The sequence below is a fragment of the Wyeomyia smithii genome, chromosome 3, assembly GCF_029784165.1.
Source record: "Wyeomyia smithii strain HCP4-BCI-WySm-NY-G18 chromosome 3, ASM2978416v1, whole genome shotgun sequence".
In the NCBI taxonomy this organism is placed as follows: Eukaryota; Metazoa; Arthropoda; class Insecta; order Diptera; family Culicidae; genus Wyeomyia; species Wyeomyia smithii.
In genome coordinates, this window is record NC_073696.1 from 230,678,419 (window position 1) to 230,697,307 (window position 18,889).

Consider the following 18,889-nt stretch of genomic DNA (forward strand, 5'->3'; position numbering starts at 1 on the left):
CCCGTAAATACAAACTCCAACTTGTCGCACCTGTTTGTAATTTAGTACAAAAACATGGTTGCTGCAATCGTTTTAGCTCATATTTGATTTTTTTTTGTCAAGAATTTTATGACGTAGGACTGTGTCCTACTTAGTGGCATGCTGAGAAATGTAACGAAAATGCTCTTCTAAAGCATGCCTTATCACAACCACTGAGCGAATTCAGACCACCAATGTTCTGATTGAAAGGTGAAATTCGCCCCAAACTTGCGGTATAATAATAAGCTCCGTAAAAATAAATTAATAAAAGGTTGAGACTTTTTACGATCACTACTTTTAGTTCAGCTTCGCAGCTTTCAACAAATTACGTAAAGAAACAAATCACCAACATTTTACTGCTAAACATAATCACACACACAAACACTGTTAGCAACCAAAATCTGAACCAATAGACTTTCCAAATGCCCGGAGAATAATCTGTGCTCAATTATTATCACTGAAGCTTCAACGTTTAAAATGAAAGCTCACACGTAAGGCTTGAGGGCCCTACTCTGGAAAGTTGAATAATATTGAATTTTCGAGTTATATTTTTTATGTTAGGAGAAAGGTAAAGTGTTCAAATATTTTAGCTATTGATTAAGGTATATTTGAAGATGTATTTTGCATGTCGTGGACTATATTTGAGGAAATATTACGCTGTTGACAGCGTTTTTTACGAAACCATGTTTTCAACTGGTGGTACGTTTTTCTCAGCATCTGCTGAACCGATTTGGCTGAAGTTTTTTTATACCATGTAACAATATATTATCTAACAAACTGTGATATTTATGAAAGACCAATTGCCTTTAATGAATTTTTCGCACTTGTACGTCAGAATACGATCATCAGTTGGCAAAATGCTTGGACCAGAGGGGAATTGGGAAGGTGGTTACATTCCATAATCCCCAAAGTATCGACGAACCCGTGGTTCAAGGGGTTGGATGTAGGTCGGGATTTCATTTGCGTGATGTCCCGGCTTATGTCCAATCACTATAGATTTGACGCGCTCCTCCGTCGTGTTGGGCTCGGGGAAAGTGGTATCTGTGCCTGTGGTGAAGGTTATCACGACATAGAGCATGTGGTTTGGTCATGCCCTGTACACCGTGACGCCAGGTCTAAATTAATAGCTTCCCTGCAGGCCGAGGGTAGACAGCCGGCTGTTCCTGTTCGTGATGTCTTGGCGAGCCGTGACCTATCCTACATGTCCCTTATATACGTTTTCCTGAAATCCATCCACGCCCCAGTCTAGTCCCGTTCCCCTCCGTCTACACCCAACAAAACGACAAGAACACGTTTGAACCTTAAGCACAAAACCAGCAACCAGACCCCGCACAACAGAACCAGGACCCAAGGACTACGAGCCTCTGTCCCAACTCACGACATCGTGGCTCAGCAGAACGAATCCATACATGCCATTCGACGATTATCAGACGACCATTGAACAACAAAACACTGATTGGAAATCCCATGCTAGTTTTAAGTTAGACTTAATTTCAGCTCGTAGTCGGCAGCGAGGATAAAAAATTTGCTTTAGTTTTTAAGTCATCAGATATAATTGGCGCCGTTAAACATTAAATTGTATTTGTGCCGTGTCAAATAAATGTTATGTGAAGAAAAAAAAAAAAAAATATATTATCTAACTTGTTACATAACCGTTTTTCGATACCTGACATTTTCAAAGTTTTATGAATTTTTTAATAGTGATTTTTCATGAAAAAAAATTTTTCTTCTGAATTGGCCGTCATTTTGACAATTTATGTAACATTTTGACAAACCCAAAAAAATTTAGCGAAATCGGTTGTAAAATGTACCACCAGTTAGAAAACATGGTTTCGAGAGAAACGCTGCCAACAGCGTAATACTCACTATATTTGTATCCAAGACATGCAAAATATACCATAATCAATAGCTAAAATACCCGAACGCATCACTTTACTCTGAACACCCGAAAAAATAGTACAATTTTTTTTTATTTTTCGATCTTCCAGAGTAGGGTATTTCCTTAAACAGTACAGTCATTGATTGAAAACAGACATAATAAAACTGACACCGAAAATTATTCAAAAAAAGAGAAAAACACTGCCGATTCACGAAAAGCCAAATGAAAAGAATGGTAGGAGAACTAAATACAAAAAAAAAACATAAACCATTTAGAACAAAATTCCCTATCTCGACAGCGCAAAACTTAATTGTAAATTTTTATAGGTAACAATAGCCTGCGCTCATCAAAAAACACAATCTTTTCAAATAAACATAGACCAGAAATTATGTGGAATGTTTGTCCAATAAACTAATTCATTTTAGAATTGCTTTGAAAAAGCCAGTAACCAACGGCCGAAACGTCGGATGTATAAAAAACTGCCGCCGAGATTATTTAGAGAGACTGCGGAGCCGAAAATCCAAATCCTAAATAACCAACAGTCGTCAAGAAAAGTCAGAGAATGGGCGAAAATCAAACTAACATTTCATTATGGTGACCGAGGCGCGCAAATTGAGCAGTGCCGTTCTGACCAACTAAACCACAACGCAAATTGTGGCGGTAGATCATGGGCAATTCCATAAAAACATCTTAATTTTTTATTTCGATAGTCATTTTTGATTTGAATGAAACTTTGCAAGATGTTGTTATCTGCTGTAGATGTCATTTGCGCCATTATTTTTTTTTAACCTCAGCAAACTTTTCAGAAAGCGTTATGTAAAAATTTTTAGAGCTAGAACGATATGTTCAAGAGGTGTGACATCTTCGGCAGAATTGTAGATAATTTGAATAACGCGAAAAAAAATGAGGAAAATTTTTCAAAAGATTTAATGTTGATTATCTCAAAAAGCTTAATTTTAAAAATCTTTCTTATATTAAATTACAAAATGTAAGCTAAACAATGATTACTGTTGCCATGATCGATGAAGTAAGAAGTTGAAATTTTCTAAAACAAACAAAAATAATACTATAGCGGTTTTTATTGGTATGATGCCTTAGGCAATATTGTGGACAGTAGTTAAGTCCTTTCAGAAATGAAATACACTATAAGGAAAAAAAGCTAGAAAAAATAATATTATAAATTAGGGGAGGAGTACCAGCTATGGCAGTACCTAAAAAATGTACCAGTTATGGCATGAACCCTATGGAGTTTAAATGGACTATTGCCATAACTGGTACCATTGCGCTTATGCGATATAGCCATAAGTGGTACACTTGCCATAACTGGCTCACCTACCCTAGATATTTCAAAATACCTTTGAAAAGTTATTTTCTCGTTTGAAAAAAAAACACAATTTAGCTAAACATTGTTGGATATTTAAATTTGGAGAAATAAAAAATATGTTGAAATTATTCAAAGAGAGTATATATATTTCCCGATCAGAAAGAAAAAAACAAAAATGTAACAGAAGCTGTTAGTTTGTTACGGGAAAAACCTTACAGAATGTGTTTTCAATTTGATCCCGTTAGGTGTTAAAATAACAAAAATTATAACAGAAATGATTCTAGTAGTGTCAAACACATAACAAAATTTGTTACTAATGTATCAGCTTTCTAACAAAATAAGATAGTATATAGAACAATATAATAACAAACATTGTTAGAAACAACACGTTTTGATAAAAACGAAAAATTAGTTAGACTTGTCTCAGAGCTACTTCATATCAAGTTTAGTAAAGCGGGCAATGTATGCAGTTTCGCGGGAATGCGAAGATGAACGGGAACAGAAGGTGTGACTAGAATTAGAAAAAAATTTCCCTAGTCCAGACGGGACACGAACCCGCAAATTTTTTCTAATTCTAGTCACACCTTCTATTCCCGTTCATCTTCGCATTCCCGCGAAACTACATACATTGCCCGCTTTACTGAACTTAAAATGTAAGTCAATATGACAAAAAATGAAATTAGTTCGTAAAGTACTTCATATCAGGTTATGTTATTATATATAACTCATTCAGATTCAATTTTGTTATCAAAATTATATGAAAAAAAAAACAAATTGTATCTAAATATGTTATTTGTATCTCGCGTTGATAGAATTTTATAATTTTTTAGTTATGTTCTTCTGATCGGGTTAGCTAGACAAAATCATAACCTACTTTGCCGAAGGTACTAATAAACCAAACCGTATTTTTTTTTCTCATATCTTCATAATCAAATAACCATCATTGTTTAGCAGATCCAGCTAAGCCAGCTAAAAAATGGTCTTTTTAACTTGTTGCACGTTTTTTTGATCAAATTGTAAAGATGTTAAAATATCATTTTCAAATGCCTATTACCATGCTGCCCATGAACAGATTTTAAACACTGAAGTATTATCAAGTTGTGTAGCACATCAAAACACTGTGCATCTGCAGCGACATTAATCATAGTGTCAATTTGTTTAAAAAAAACATTCACTAATATTTTCAAAATTCATTTAGAGAACCTTAAAAAAATGCATTTTAAATTCGCATAGAAATAATTGGGACTATATTCCGATGTTGTAAAAAGTCCCACCCTTTTTCAAAGAATTTAATTTTTTTGTTTCGTGATGTGACGTAATGACGTTTTATTTCATAAATAATAAAAATTAACAAAAATTCAATACCTCATTTCGTGTTTACTGTCAAAGAATTCGATGATTTTTGTAGTTCACCGTCAAGCTTACGTTCGTGTACACAGGCACCAGCCCTTAAACTTTTTTTGGAAATGTTCTGACATTATCAAGTACAACATTCGTTGAAAACGTTGAAAGTGAACAAACAGCCTGAGCCTCTCGAGCTAAAATAATTTTCGTGCCAGCAGCAACCAAACCGAACTTTTTGTTGTTGGTTTTCAAACGCTACTAACTCTAAGAATGGAATGATTTTCTGCAAACTATGCATGAATAACTGATAAATGCCATGCTTCTCTACAAAATCTGCAAACATGTAAAACTGTTGCATTTATTTAAACTAAATCCATCAAGCATTATTACGACATCGTAGGTAAATTGTGACACTTATTTACATTAAATATTAAAATGTATGGTATTTCGGCCGTGTGTCATTATATCGCACTGAAAGCTCTGATTGAATTTATTCGGCCGATTAAAATGTTTTGCGGGAGAATAATATTTATTGAATGCAACGACTGTTGGCATGTTAACTGCTGTAAAAAGGAAGAATATGAGGAAGACAAATAGGCGAGAGAGACAACAGTATTCAGGTTTTATCCATAAAGTACATAATATGATTATTCCAACCGAACTGCATATTGCAGTTTGCATTGTGCACTGCACTGCACACAAAAATAATAATGCTGGACCGTGTGAAAAGCGTGCGCTGTTTTCCGCCTAATTAGTTATTTTTCTGCAAATGAACAGAATATATTGTAATTTGGTATGATTTTTGTGTCAGTGTATTTTCAATGCAGGTGAGAGGTTGCTGTTGTTGTTGCATCACGGTGAAATGCAGATATTAATCCAAAAAAAAATACTGATCCCGTAATCCGACAACTTTATCGACGTGATTCGCAAAATCCGCATAATTAAATAGCAAGCTGTGCAAACTGCTTGCATCAGATCAAACATACGGATCGAACGCTTAGCTGTGCCATTCGATAGATTCCATCGATTCCAACTGTTTTTATTACAATCGTCAATCACATATCAAATTGTAAAAGCATCCATTTATCTCGAGGCATTTCAATTATCCACACAAGAAAAAAAACGAACAGCATTCTGAAGATTTTCACTAATTTAACATCCCGAACAGAAACGACTCCTTTCTATTCCGTTTAGTTCATTCAATCAAACTGGATTTCAAACAGAAATCTTTTTACTGAAAGCAGCCATCCGGTTTCCATCTGACAAACGATATCGAAGGTAACTCCCCTGTCGAAAGCGTTTTGCATGCATTGACACCTTCTCGATTTTCTGCTGAATAATCTGCCCAGCCCATGCCGGCTAGCTTCATTTGCATTCATACGAATTTCATGAACTTATTTCCGAGTAGCAATTCCAATTCTGGTGCGGCAAGCAGGCATGAGGTCTTGCAGGGATTTAAAGTCGATTCCAGGTATGTGTGTGTATATGTGCGAACGGCGAGGGCGAGGCAGGTTTGTACACCTTAATGTACGGACCAATTTCTGCCAGGTCCCACTTCTTGATTTCTTCTTCACCGCCCTGGAATGGTGATGATTCGGTTTAAAATTTAGCTCTTCCCATTTGCATCTCATCCACCGGTTACCCCGTCCCGTTACTTTCCCTGATAAGCCTTTCGGATCTGCAGCCCCGCCAGGTTTGAGGCATATGCTGGGACGCTCTCTTCAAGCTGGGAAAGATCCAAAATGCTCTGTATCGAATTTCCGACTCAATTTACATCAATTTGCATTCATGTTGAACCATTTGCTCTGTGAGCAGCAGCAGCAGCAGGAAAAAAAACGCTGAAGTTTCGCTTGAATTGCTCATATTTTGCCTGTCGAGTAAAGCGATTCCTTTTTTGGCTGGCTGAGCGCATCCGTTTTGCGCGTCTTCAAATGGGCTCTATGGATTTAACATCTTGAAATTTTAGATTATTTTGCATGCCTTGTTCTGATTCCGGGCATGGCCGTACGTACGGGGGCGGTTTTTTGAGGTTCGACAGCGGAGGCCGGAAGAAAAACAAGCTTTTGGTGGGAGAATATGCAGTAACTAATTATTTAATATCTGCAGGTTAAATAGCATGGCAAAAATTTTAATTTTGCTTGAAAATTGAGTTAAATTAGTTCTAATTATGTCAGGTATTAAAAAAAAATTTCAATACGGTTTATAGCTCAAGTTTAAAGAGTGCATTCTCGGTTAACTAGATATAATATTCTATTGACTGTGTGACTGTGGATAGCAAGCGTTAAGCGACCAATCAGAGGTTAAAACCTGCGTCTCAATAAAGCTTGATAATTTTCAATAGAACAATACAATTTTACAATTTTCTGCATTTGAACGGTTGCGCAGATAATACTGGTCAACACAGGTTTGGCCCTAGAACCCAAACTGGAAATAATTAAAGATTATAGTCATTTAATCGTTCCTGTGCATTTTTGTGCCCCTAGCCATTCCAGTTACCGTGCGCCTCCTGTCACTGTTGAATCGGTCAAGATGCTAAGTTAATTATTCGTCAATCTTCTAGGAAACGAGGTTGGGGAGAAATTTGGATCTAGAGCTCGAGAGTAGTATTCTAGAGAAAAAAAAATCTGCAAAGTTGTTACATATGATGAAGCGCATATTTTCCTATAATCACAAATTTCAAAATGTTTCAATTTTTCATGAAATCCAGCATCTTACTTTCTTATCTTTGCAGATAGAGTAAAACGATATTCTACAATGTTGCAGCCCCGTCAATTCTCTGCAACTTTGTAGAAGAATTTTTTTTCCTGTTTTTTTTTTAACCGATATAGAGCTATGTTACTAACTCACAACAACAAAACTACGGGTGCGACCCTAAAGCTCAAACAGAAAAAATGAGCTACGTAACAACAGCTACCACCCACACCAACGCGAACGTTAATCATGCGCCTTCTTTCACTGTTGAAACGATGGAGACGCCAAGTACATTGTTCTAGGGAACGAGTTTAGGGGGAAATTTGGATCTAGAGCTTGATGGTTATAGAGATAAAAAGTCTAGGTTGTTTTCGAAGATATAAAAAACTTTTTTACAGAGTTTCTTTAAATTAACGGAACAGTAACATTGTTGAAAAATCTTCGATTCTCTCTACAAGGTTAGAATGTTAGATATATGAGTTGATAGGAAGTTTTGATCACTCTAATTTGTAATAACATAAAAATAACCGCCTCGCCATATGTAACAACTTTGTAGAAGACAGTTTCTCTAGAATAATATACTATCGAGCTCTAGATCCAAATTTCCCCCTTATCTCGTTCCCTAAAACAATTAACTTGGCGTCTCCATCGATTGAACAGTGAAAGGAGGCGCATGATAAACGTTTGCGTTGAAGTAGGTGGGAGCCTTTGTTGCGTAACTGAAAAGGCTAGGGGCAAAAAACTCGCAGGAATGAGTAAAAAGCTATAGTCTTTCTTTTTTTCCAATTTGAGCTTTGAAGCCGAAATTTATTCTCTTTTGTCGACCAGTGTAATTTTTGTCCCATTTTCCGTTCTCAGATTTCAGGGCTGTACCCTGTGTAACAAAGCATTCTGAGAGGCGTTGTTCTACGTCAAAAATACATTATTTTATTTATTTATTTATCTAATCATTTGCTACACAAATAACCTGATAATGGTTCTCAAAGCTTGTGCACACAACATTGTGAGTAACCTCTGCAGATCAGTTTAATTTATTTTTATTTAATTTAATCCAATTGAGCAAAATACAATTTGCACGATCTTTTAAATGTTAAGTAACTTATAGCTCGTTTGCACACGTCCGGCAGGTGGTTCCATAAACAGACACTACGATGGCGGTAAGCTTATTTACCAATATCGGTAGCACATCTGATTAAAAGAAGATTTCTTGATCGGGGCAATTGAGAAAATCTCGAGAAATACGGAGGTCCGTCGAATAATATTTTGTAGGTCTGAGTGCATAGTCTAAAATCTAAGTAGTTTTTGGAAGTACACCCAACTAATGATTTCTGGTAACTAGAAATATGATCAAACCGGCGAATGTTATGTACATAGCGGGTGACAGAATTGAAAGCCAATTTTAATTTTTCGAAGTTTTCGTGAGAAACATTTGCGTGAAGTACATTGCCATAATCGAACAGGGGGACAATAAGAGATCTCGCGAGTTGTAACCGGATAGCCTGAGGAGTTAAATGCCGCAATGCAACTAAAGATTGCATTGACCCATATACTATTTTACATGCCGCCGATACTTGCGCATCCCACTTCATGTGATTGTTCATGAGTATACCCAAATTTTTGACGATTGGAGAAAAAGCGATGATATCTTCTCTAACTTTAATACGAGAGTCTACATTGAGAACTATTCGTTTCGTTTTAAATACAATTGCTCGAGTTTTTTTAGCATTAAAATTAATGCTATTAAAGTTACTCCAACTAGTAATCTTTTCAATATCTGAATTGACTTTATCGACAAGATCATCAATTTCATTTAAGCTTCCGGTGATATACAATTGAAAATCATCTGCGTATAAATGAAATTGACAGTACGACAACTGCTCTGGAAGATCATTTATAAACATCGAAAATAAGAGCGGTCCCAGAATGGATTCTTGTGGGACACCACTCGTTACAGCAGACAAATCAGATTCAGCGTTATCAAACTCTAAATGTTGTGAACGGCCCGAATGATATCAGTAGATCAGTTTGATAGCGCTATTTCCAAGTGAGAACAAATTTTTCAATTTAGTACAAAGCAGATTATGGCTTATAGAGTCGAATGCTTTGCTGAAATCCAACAGTACTAAAACCGTGACAAGTTTTCGATCCAATGCACAACGAATGTCGTTTTCTATTTTGATGAGGGCAGTGGTAGTACTGCAGTGTTTGCGATGTACAGACTGAAGTGTACATAACAGTTGGTTGTCCATCAAATAGGTATTCAGTTGTTTCGCAACTAAACTTTCAAAAATCTTTGATAGAGCAGGCAGAATACTGATTGGACGGTAATCAGAGTCAACGGAAGGATTGTCGGTTTTAGCGATTGGAACAATGCGATCTATTTTCCAAGTACAAGGAAAAGAAGACGATGTTATAATAAAATTAAACAAATCGGTAACAAAAGGTAGTATAACACTAAGCGATTATTTGAGGATATGCAAAGGAAAATGGTCAGTTCCAGTGGAATCGCAACTAACTGAAATAAATTCAGCCAGCACTTCATTTCAGGGCCGGCGTCACATTATTTTCCCGAGTGGGTAGTAAGGAATAGGGAAGATTCATGGGTGACAAAGGCGTAACCGGGGGGGGGGGGGATTACGTTCTGATTCCCGAACATTATTTTACGTAAAGTCGACTGTGCATCAACAATAAGGTGCCAATGGAATGTTTAAGTGAAATTAGATTTTCGAATGTCGTTCAGTAGTTATGTTTCCCAATAATTTCCCATGGAAGGCAATTATATAGGCTCATTTGCAAAAGTAATTCCACGCCCTTGCGAGTGGCTTTTTGAGAGTTTACCGGAACATTCGCCATGGTGGACATGCGTGTAGGCATGTTTTTGAGTTCTTTCTTCGTTCTATTTATCAATTCCTCCTAAATTTTCGCGTCAAGATTGTTGAGGTAGGTCTCACGCTTCTGGTTTGTCCAGAAACTCTGAATGGGATGCAGCTGGGGAACGTTGGGTGGGTTGGCCGACCTGGGTACCGCATCGATTTTCAGCCACTCCATCTCCTCCAACGATTGCTTCGAGTAGTGGGCCGACACCAGATCCGGCCAGAGCACCGTGTCTTTGCCCCTACGGTATTTCTTGATAAATGACGCAACTTACGGCATGCACTTCGTACTATAAATTTCCCCGTTCACGGCCAGTACGGAGCTTCTCGCTAATTGTCAGCCACAGCAGTACCTTTTTTGGGAACTTGGTGTGTGTAATGAATTTCACCTCAGAGGTCACTTCCTTCGTGGGTAAAGTAAAATATGGAGTGCCCTGCCAGTCGTTGTCATCCAGGGTGAGATAGGTCTCGGCGTGGACCACCACCATCACGTCGCGATTCGCCGAAAAAATCGACTCGACCATCGAGCAACTCAGAGACCAATGGACGGGACTTCCACTTTCTGATGTCCATGTTCGCCAGGTACTTTTCCCGATCAAGCGTACGCAGCGACCTCCCAATCAAGCGTACGCAGCCATTATGATTAGAGTTTGAGTCAACTTTTTTCTGCTGACTCATGGGTTACTATGATTGATGCTGCATGGGTAGTTTCGTCAGTGCGTGTAAGGGTAAACTCATGAAAAATCGGTCTTTTTTGAGCATTTCTTTCAATGCTAACGTTAGGGCTCAACAATTTTATCTTCTCGAAAAAAGTTTCCATCCAAAATTTGAGCTTAATCGAACTTCTGAGAGGGTTTCACTTGCAGTCGTGAAAGTCTCACATTTTAGACCAACCTAAAAATGCACAAGAGTAGTTCTTAAAGTTTCAGAAATCGATTTTTTAGAGCAAATCTCTTAGAAATGCATGAAATGTCGGGAACTGATGTTGTTTCATAAAAATTGTTTTTTTTTTTTAAAACAAAAATTAAATTTCAGGGACATGGAAACTTTTGCGTTGGGAGACTCGAGCTACACCAGAATACACAAGAGAGATTCCCAGCTCTTTCATCGATCGAAGAACTGTTACTTTGACCGCTTTGAGGCACTACTTCGCAAAGTCCGATTGAGCGCAATATTGGCATGGGAAATTTTTACGAGTAAACAAAACTTTAAAACTCTATCGTAAATGAAATTCAGAACTCTATCGTAAATGAAACAATTGAAAAAATATCCTTTTCTCTGAGTAACGTTAGAACTGTACATAAGTCTGTAGATTTATAACCTCTCGCTCAACGATATGCATCAAAAAATCTGTCGCTCGCAACAGTACTTTTTTTGGTTTTGTCCGATAGTTCCGTGTGGGTAAGTACCCACATGGATATTTTCCGAGTGGGTACTACTACCCATACTACCCACATGAAACGCCGGCCCTGCTTCATCTTGAGATAGGCCCCCAAACGAAAAATTGTCAGTAGTAACGTCCGGCGTATAGTCGTGCAGAAAAGAAGGATTGAACTGAGACACGAAGAATGTATTAAGCGTCGAGGAACTGACATCTCCGCCACCAGCTTTGAAAGATACATCCTTGAGACCGAGCCGTTTAATGTTACTCCAAAGCTATTTTGCCGAAAGCTCAGGACTGAGGTGGGAAGAGAAAAAGTCTTGTTTGGATCTCTTTACCTCCCGATTAACCATGTTTCTTAACCGTGTGAAATTATTCCATTTTCTAGGGCATTGCTTATCTTCTTTCCAACAGTTTTATGCATAAGATCGGCTTTTGAACAACACATTCAAATTCTGAGTAATCCAAGGAGAGTTTGAATGGTAGTTCTCTTTTTCAAAGGAGCATGTAGATTGATGATTGACAGAAGTGTGCTATTGAAAATAGCTAGTTTGTCGTTTATATTGTCACAACGGTACATTGCACCAAGATCAGTATTAGCCAAATCTTCTATAAACCGGCGTTGATTAATTTTGTTATATTCACGAGTCCACTAGTATTTCGGAGCGGAGCGTTGAATTTTCACCCTATAGTCGAAACAGATTAAGTCATGATCGCTAATGCCACCAAAGGAAGAGTTGTATAAATTTAGTATGTTACGAGTACAATTTCCAGCAACTAAATCAATCCATGATTGTGAACAGTTCGGTAGATGGCAAGTGGGAGGTGAAGGAACAACTTTAAAAGTAACTGTATGAAGCTGATTTGCCAGTATTTTCGTTGAATGATCAGTACGTTTGAGTGAGTTAATATTCAAATCACCTATAATCAGAATATTAGGTTCGTGAGACGAGAGTTCAGTTATCAGTTCAAACACTTTATTCAAGCTGGAAACAGAAACATCCGGTGGCCTGTAAATAATTCCACAAACGGTTCTGAGGTTATGAAGTTTTACAAAAACGTAGTCTATTTCACTACCTTTTTGCGGCTTTGATAGGACCGCATATTTATTCAGATAAAGAGCGACTCCTCCTTCGCGATTTTTGGTTCCACTTAAACGATCTGAGCGAACGATGTTAAAGTTACTCATATGTATCTATCTATTAGTATTTCTTACTTTCAGCCACGTTTCTACCACCCCAAAAACAGTTATTTGCGTATTTTCAAAAAATGTCCGGTAATAATCTATACTGTTTAAAAGACTTCGAGCATTATGAAATGCAAACTTTGCAAAATTGCGCGATTTGTTGGAAATCAATCGTCTCAAGTTTATATCAGATATTCCACTAACTTTTGTGATAGTTTCCATGCAAGTGTTTATATCTTGACCCACCGAGACGTGTGCAGTAGAAGCAATTTGGTGCGAAAGCAAACTGTTGAGACTGATTGGTGCAGAGTTACTTACAGTTGATCTGATATCGAAGGGCGGATCCTCACCGCGGAGTGGTCGTTTTTTAGGTACCAGTTTCACACATTTCACCGTTGCGTGAAACTGGTACCTAAAGGCAAGCGTCTCAATGCTTTGACATTCGTCTCCTTTAAAGTACCAGTATCGGCTGATTTAGAAACTGCAGTTGGAGATACCTTTTACTGGCCGGAAGGAGTGCTTGTACGTGAATTTCAACCAAAAAACGACAACTCCGCGGTGAGGATCCACTCTTCGATATCAGATCAACTGGTCGGCGTGCGACCAGACCGAGCCAAGCGCCATTTTCTTTAAAAATGAGTTATTAGCACCAGTCGATGTGCAAACTGAAAATCTATGCTCCATTAAAGAATGGAATCATTTGAACAGTTCATAGGCGTATTATAATAAAAAATCTCTGTAGCACTTTGTGAAAAGAACGAAATTGTGTTCGACCAGAGTGAACCGTAAACACAGACATGGCATCTAAAGAAAGTAATTGTTTGATATTTGAAAGCAAGCTTTGCGATTTATTTTAACCGCTTGATTTTTGATTTCTCCGCTTCGGACAGCGCGTTAATACGACTGTCATCAGAATTAGATAAATAAACAGCCGGGTGGTTTTCGTAGAGCCGAATTTCGTTTCAATGGGCACCGGGACCGGACCAAGTGCATTTTATTTTCATTTGATATTTCACAAATAAAATTATTTTTTTTCTTGTAACAAACGTCAGGACTGGGTTAATATACGTTGAATCAATAAAATTAGACGTTACCCGCTTCAAAATACTAGAGCATTTCATATTTACCTACTATCTTAACACTTGGCACTTGGTGCGCTTTGGCACCAGGAAATAGAGCAACAGAAATAAATAAGCTTGTCTATCAGCCATACAATTTTTGATACACGTTGATATCTATGTATTACGTTTGACTAGTGAGAAAAATTAGCTTGTTTAATAGTCAAGTTGATATGTTGTAGTAAATACGTTTGACCAGACCGAACTGAAGACCATTTTTTAAAATTTTTGTTCGACCAGAGTGAACTGAGTGCATAGTCAAAAATAAAAACCAAATATTTTATCAATTATTGATATTTTTCGTGTATTTATGATAACAGGACATTCGTTATGCTTTATTCATTACGTGTTAGCATTGAATTAATGATAAGTTAAAACACGATAAATTTATGGGTGGTCAATCTTCAAATGCTAATTACTCAAAACAATGTGTTTGGCGCTTGGCTCGGTCTGGTCGCACGCCGACCAACTGTAAGTAACTCTGCACCAATCAGTCTCAACAGTTTACTTTCGCACCAAATTGCTTCTGCTGCACACGTCTCGGGGGGTCAAGATATAAACACTTGCATGGAAACAATCACAAAAGTTAGTGGAATTTCTGATACAAACATTAGAGCGATGAATAATTTTAATAAAACAGATGGCATTTAGATTACAGTACAAATTTATTCTGAGCTAGCTCAGCCGGCAATCTTCGTTTCGCTTATTTTTTACTCCTTGTTTCATCATTTTGTATTTTGAATACATGGGAGTTCTACATTGATTCCACATGCCTTCAAAGATTGTCCTTGTGATTTGTTTATAGTCAATGCCAATGCATGGCGCATCGGATATTGGATACGTTTAAACTCAAAGGGCAAATTATTCGAAATTATTAGTTTTATCGGGACGAGACTTGATTTTTTTTAAAGTATCGTTGCTTGTAATACATTGGTTTTAAATGCTTTGCGACCAATTTTGTCCCATTACATAATTTATGTTGGTTGAAGTTCTTTCTTAGAGCAGCACATCTTTAATAGAGATTTAATAGTGGGACATTTGTAGGTATCTATTGCAAAACTCAAAACAACGCGACCGAAGTGTCGTTCTGTTTTCTGTTTGGATTGATCGTGTATTGGACGATTATTCGCAACTATGCTGAAATGAAGCAACAATTTCATTTAACATCATCGAGCATCCAAAATCAAAGCCACGTCGTTGATATCCAAACTTATGTCGAGTTCTAAGTTCGCTACTGATAGGAACTGCTCCATTATTCATCTCAGCCCATATATTCATCTCATACAACATGAAAACACAATTGAATGAAAAAGACTAGGAAAAAACGCATATTTTCTTCTTAAACCAATCTGCCAATCGATGGAATGGATTCTTTTTAGTTCACTTTAGATTCCTCATAAAGCATAATCCTCAAAAACTCACTTAGAAGTTCTACATTTGATAGCCGGGCATCTGCACTCGTAAACTCATTTTTTTTAATCACCTCAGAAAACAAAATCCGCGCATTGTTCTATACGGCTACAACGGGACTCGTTCAGCAGCCAACCAAAGTTTTTTGCATCACTAGCGGACCACTTTTTATTTTAATCACCAAACAAAATCACTCGTTACACTAAGAATACATTAATCTTCGAAATGTTCACCTCAAATTTTCTAAAACACGCTTGAATTAGCAGAAATGAGATGAATTTCTACGATTCCTAAATTTCAACTATATGTATTTTTATCTGTTTTCACTGCGTTGAAGAAAATCAAAGTTGCCGAATCAGTTTCTGTTAATACGAAAAGATCATATTGAAAATGTTGAATTATTTCGACATAAATCGACATAAATCGACAGCATTGCAGTGGTTAGTTAGATTACCAATTTTGCACGTAAACAACTACAGCGGATATCTAGGTAACCTACTACGACGGGCTGCGGCTACGTTCATGTGTTCATGTGTAATGATAATGTGTTTCATTCATGATTAACAGTGTGATGAATATGCACTATAAATCTAGCTAATTTTACTAAATATACAATGCCAAACGATTCCATAAGAGTACGTAAGCATATTTAGTTTATTTGTTCAATGATTTCGTGAAAATTTGGTGTTCAATCCGTGCATTCTTTGTGAATATCGACTTAATGAGATGAATAATGGAGCAGTTCCGCTATATCTTTTAGCTTTTTTACAGTGAAGTTATTCGTTTTTGATTCTCGGGCCACACGATAACTCCACTCTTTGTATATCGCGTGAAAAAGTGTACCTAGTATGCAGCAAAAACGCATTTCAAATATATGTGAGTCATCAACAGGTGTTTGTTTGCTTAGCAACCGCTTGTTAGCAACTTCTTAATGCAATCAATTCTCTGGTGGTGTTAGAGCTGTGAATGCTCATTGGGTGGACATTATCTGTTCCCATTAAAGTTCGTGCCCGGCTAAGCAAATTGTAGTGTTCATGAGATTCACGGACAGCCAATGGAGTGTGCTCACAAATATAATTAAAGTGTGTAATATTTATCACGTCTATTCTTCACCCTACGTTACAAGTTTTCTTAAATCTATTCCTACCTAAAACACCTCTTTGCGTCTCCTTGGGACGTCGCAATTATGTGGATGCCTCTTGGAGAAGCCTCGTTTCGAATGCACCTCGCCCACGTGCTTTCATTATCTCCAGTCTTCCTGAAACACCCTCCGAAGAGGGCTCTCCTATTTCCAGTGGTAGTATGCGCATGGAACGTGAAAACGTGTTCAAACGTGAAAACGTGTGTGGTTTTTTCTTCGATTGGCCGTTGGTTGGGATGTAGCCAAATCCTTTCTCTGACGCTTTTATCTTTATTACTCGAACTATATTCTCTTCCCGGCGACGACTAGTGATTGGCCTATCTGGCAACCACTTACCCCTATGCACTGACTTCTGCGCGTTCTGCGAACACGTCACAATGCATGCACACGTTAGACTGAACTGAGCTCATGTCTGCCGCATATGTACTAAACTATTGTTTTACAGCGGAAGCTGTTCTGATCCGTGCGAACGAGCGAGTAACTAAGCGTTTGAGCTATAGTGTCCAGATTTTGCGTTTCTGGTGCGTTTGTGTTTATAGTAATTGCCTAAGTGCTTTAAGGTAGATTTACATATTATTGTCTCCGGTTAACGCCTAATTTGGTTAATCGTAACACGCTTCTACAACGACGCAACAACAGCTTGAATTTGTTGACTATTGTATGCAGCCTAAAATCATAGCAATGTAATGGCGTTGTTCTTGCAGTGAAAGGCGAGAAAAACTGGAAAATATTTCTCCAATATTTCATTATATTTTCAGTTGATTTTTGTTATTTTTATGACATGGCGACCTGACAAAGCAAAACAAACAAAATTAGAATCATGCAAATTCATTGTTTCTATCTCAAGTTGTATGCTTTCGTACAGACACGAAATGATATTTATTCGATAGATTACAGTACAAATGCGAAAATACAAAGGGGAGCTCGTGACCTCAAGGTTGCAGAGTTCGCTTTGACAAGCGAATGGTCATGAGTTCGAATCTTAGTAGAATCAGACCGCGCGATGTCAGAGGGACTTTAGGCATGGGTTTATTTTCAGGGTTCCCCTATCCACCTACTTTGACCCTTTCTTTGCGCTAAATTCTAGAGATAAAGTCAAACAGTTTAATGAATTCCCTACAGGCAGTTATAATTTTCAATACGATGCTCGGTAAAGACGAGCAATAAAGTCTTCAAATAAATACAAAGTATACAGCCTTAGGGGTTGTATAAAATAATGACGTAGGACAAACATAAATATTGATTTTAACTCTTGTTTAACATATTTCGCTACGCCTGTTATACACCGTGTACCTCACACAGGTATAAGGGCTCCACTTGCTATCGTTTTAAGAACAAGAATGAAGTTGAATTTTCTACACGCAGTCTTTTGTATCGAGTTCAATATTGTTATGAGAACCAAAAGAAAAGTTGTGCTTTTCTGATGCGAAAATTACCCCGGTTCTAGATTAACTAATCTGCGTTATCGATATTGGACCGATAACGGTGTTCGACTGGGTACAAAGGAACAATTGAACCGAACAATCACCCAATTTAGCAGTGAAATTTCTTAAAATGAGAGTTATATCTTGCTGCGATAAACTGTTCATAGGCAACACTACCGTTCATAACTCTTATTCTCAAGCATTCATAGATCTGAAAAGAACTGATTCCATATTTTTCAACTAGAAATGTGTGCTACAGAACGCTAATGATCGCACCACCGGTAGCATCGAATATTTTGTTTGGCCTCACATAATAAATTTGCTATGCGCTCTACTCTCCGGTAGCTGTGCCAGTAAAATATCCTGGAGCATACGATGGTACCTGTTGCTATCGTATGCAAAATAACTCCACTTGCTACCGTGTGACGAAAAAGAATTTTCTACACGCAGTCTTTTGCATTGAGTTGATCGTAGATTTTTGCTTTAAAGACGTGGCAACGCAGTGTCGAGAAAGAGAGACGAAACAAAACACTCTGTTGAATCAGAATATGTAGGCAGCGGAATTTATTCCTTCCATGATATTGTTATCCGTGCTCAGGAAGCAGGGCAATAGCGAGTAAAATGTATGGGAAAGCTTGACCTTGGAACTTTTCACCTATTTCCACTATTAAGCAGTAAAGCAACAATGTTAAACATTATATCAAACAATTGTCGCATATTTTATCTATCCACCGATACGCAAATGACTATGATGCATTAAGTCATTCGCTTATTATAATCGTTTGAAATCTGACGCAACATTTGCTAGTTTCATTTTCAATTTTACAAAATGTAATCTAGCATAGAAAACAAAGACGTAATCCTACGTCAAAATAGGCGTGTAGAGGAAAAGGTAAAAGAATAAAAATCAGTCACTGACCACGGTGATAAAAAAGTACCTTCCTTTCCCGTTACAGTCGTTAGAGATGCAGAGCTAAACTATCTTTGAATTTTTCCGCCCGGCGCTCATCGAAATCGCATAATGTTGCAAAAATGGCCACTCTAGTATGTGTATTATTTTTTCCATTGTAATATATAAAATATGTAAAGAAATGTCAGAA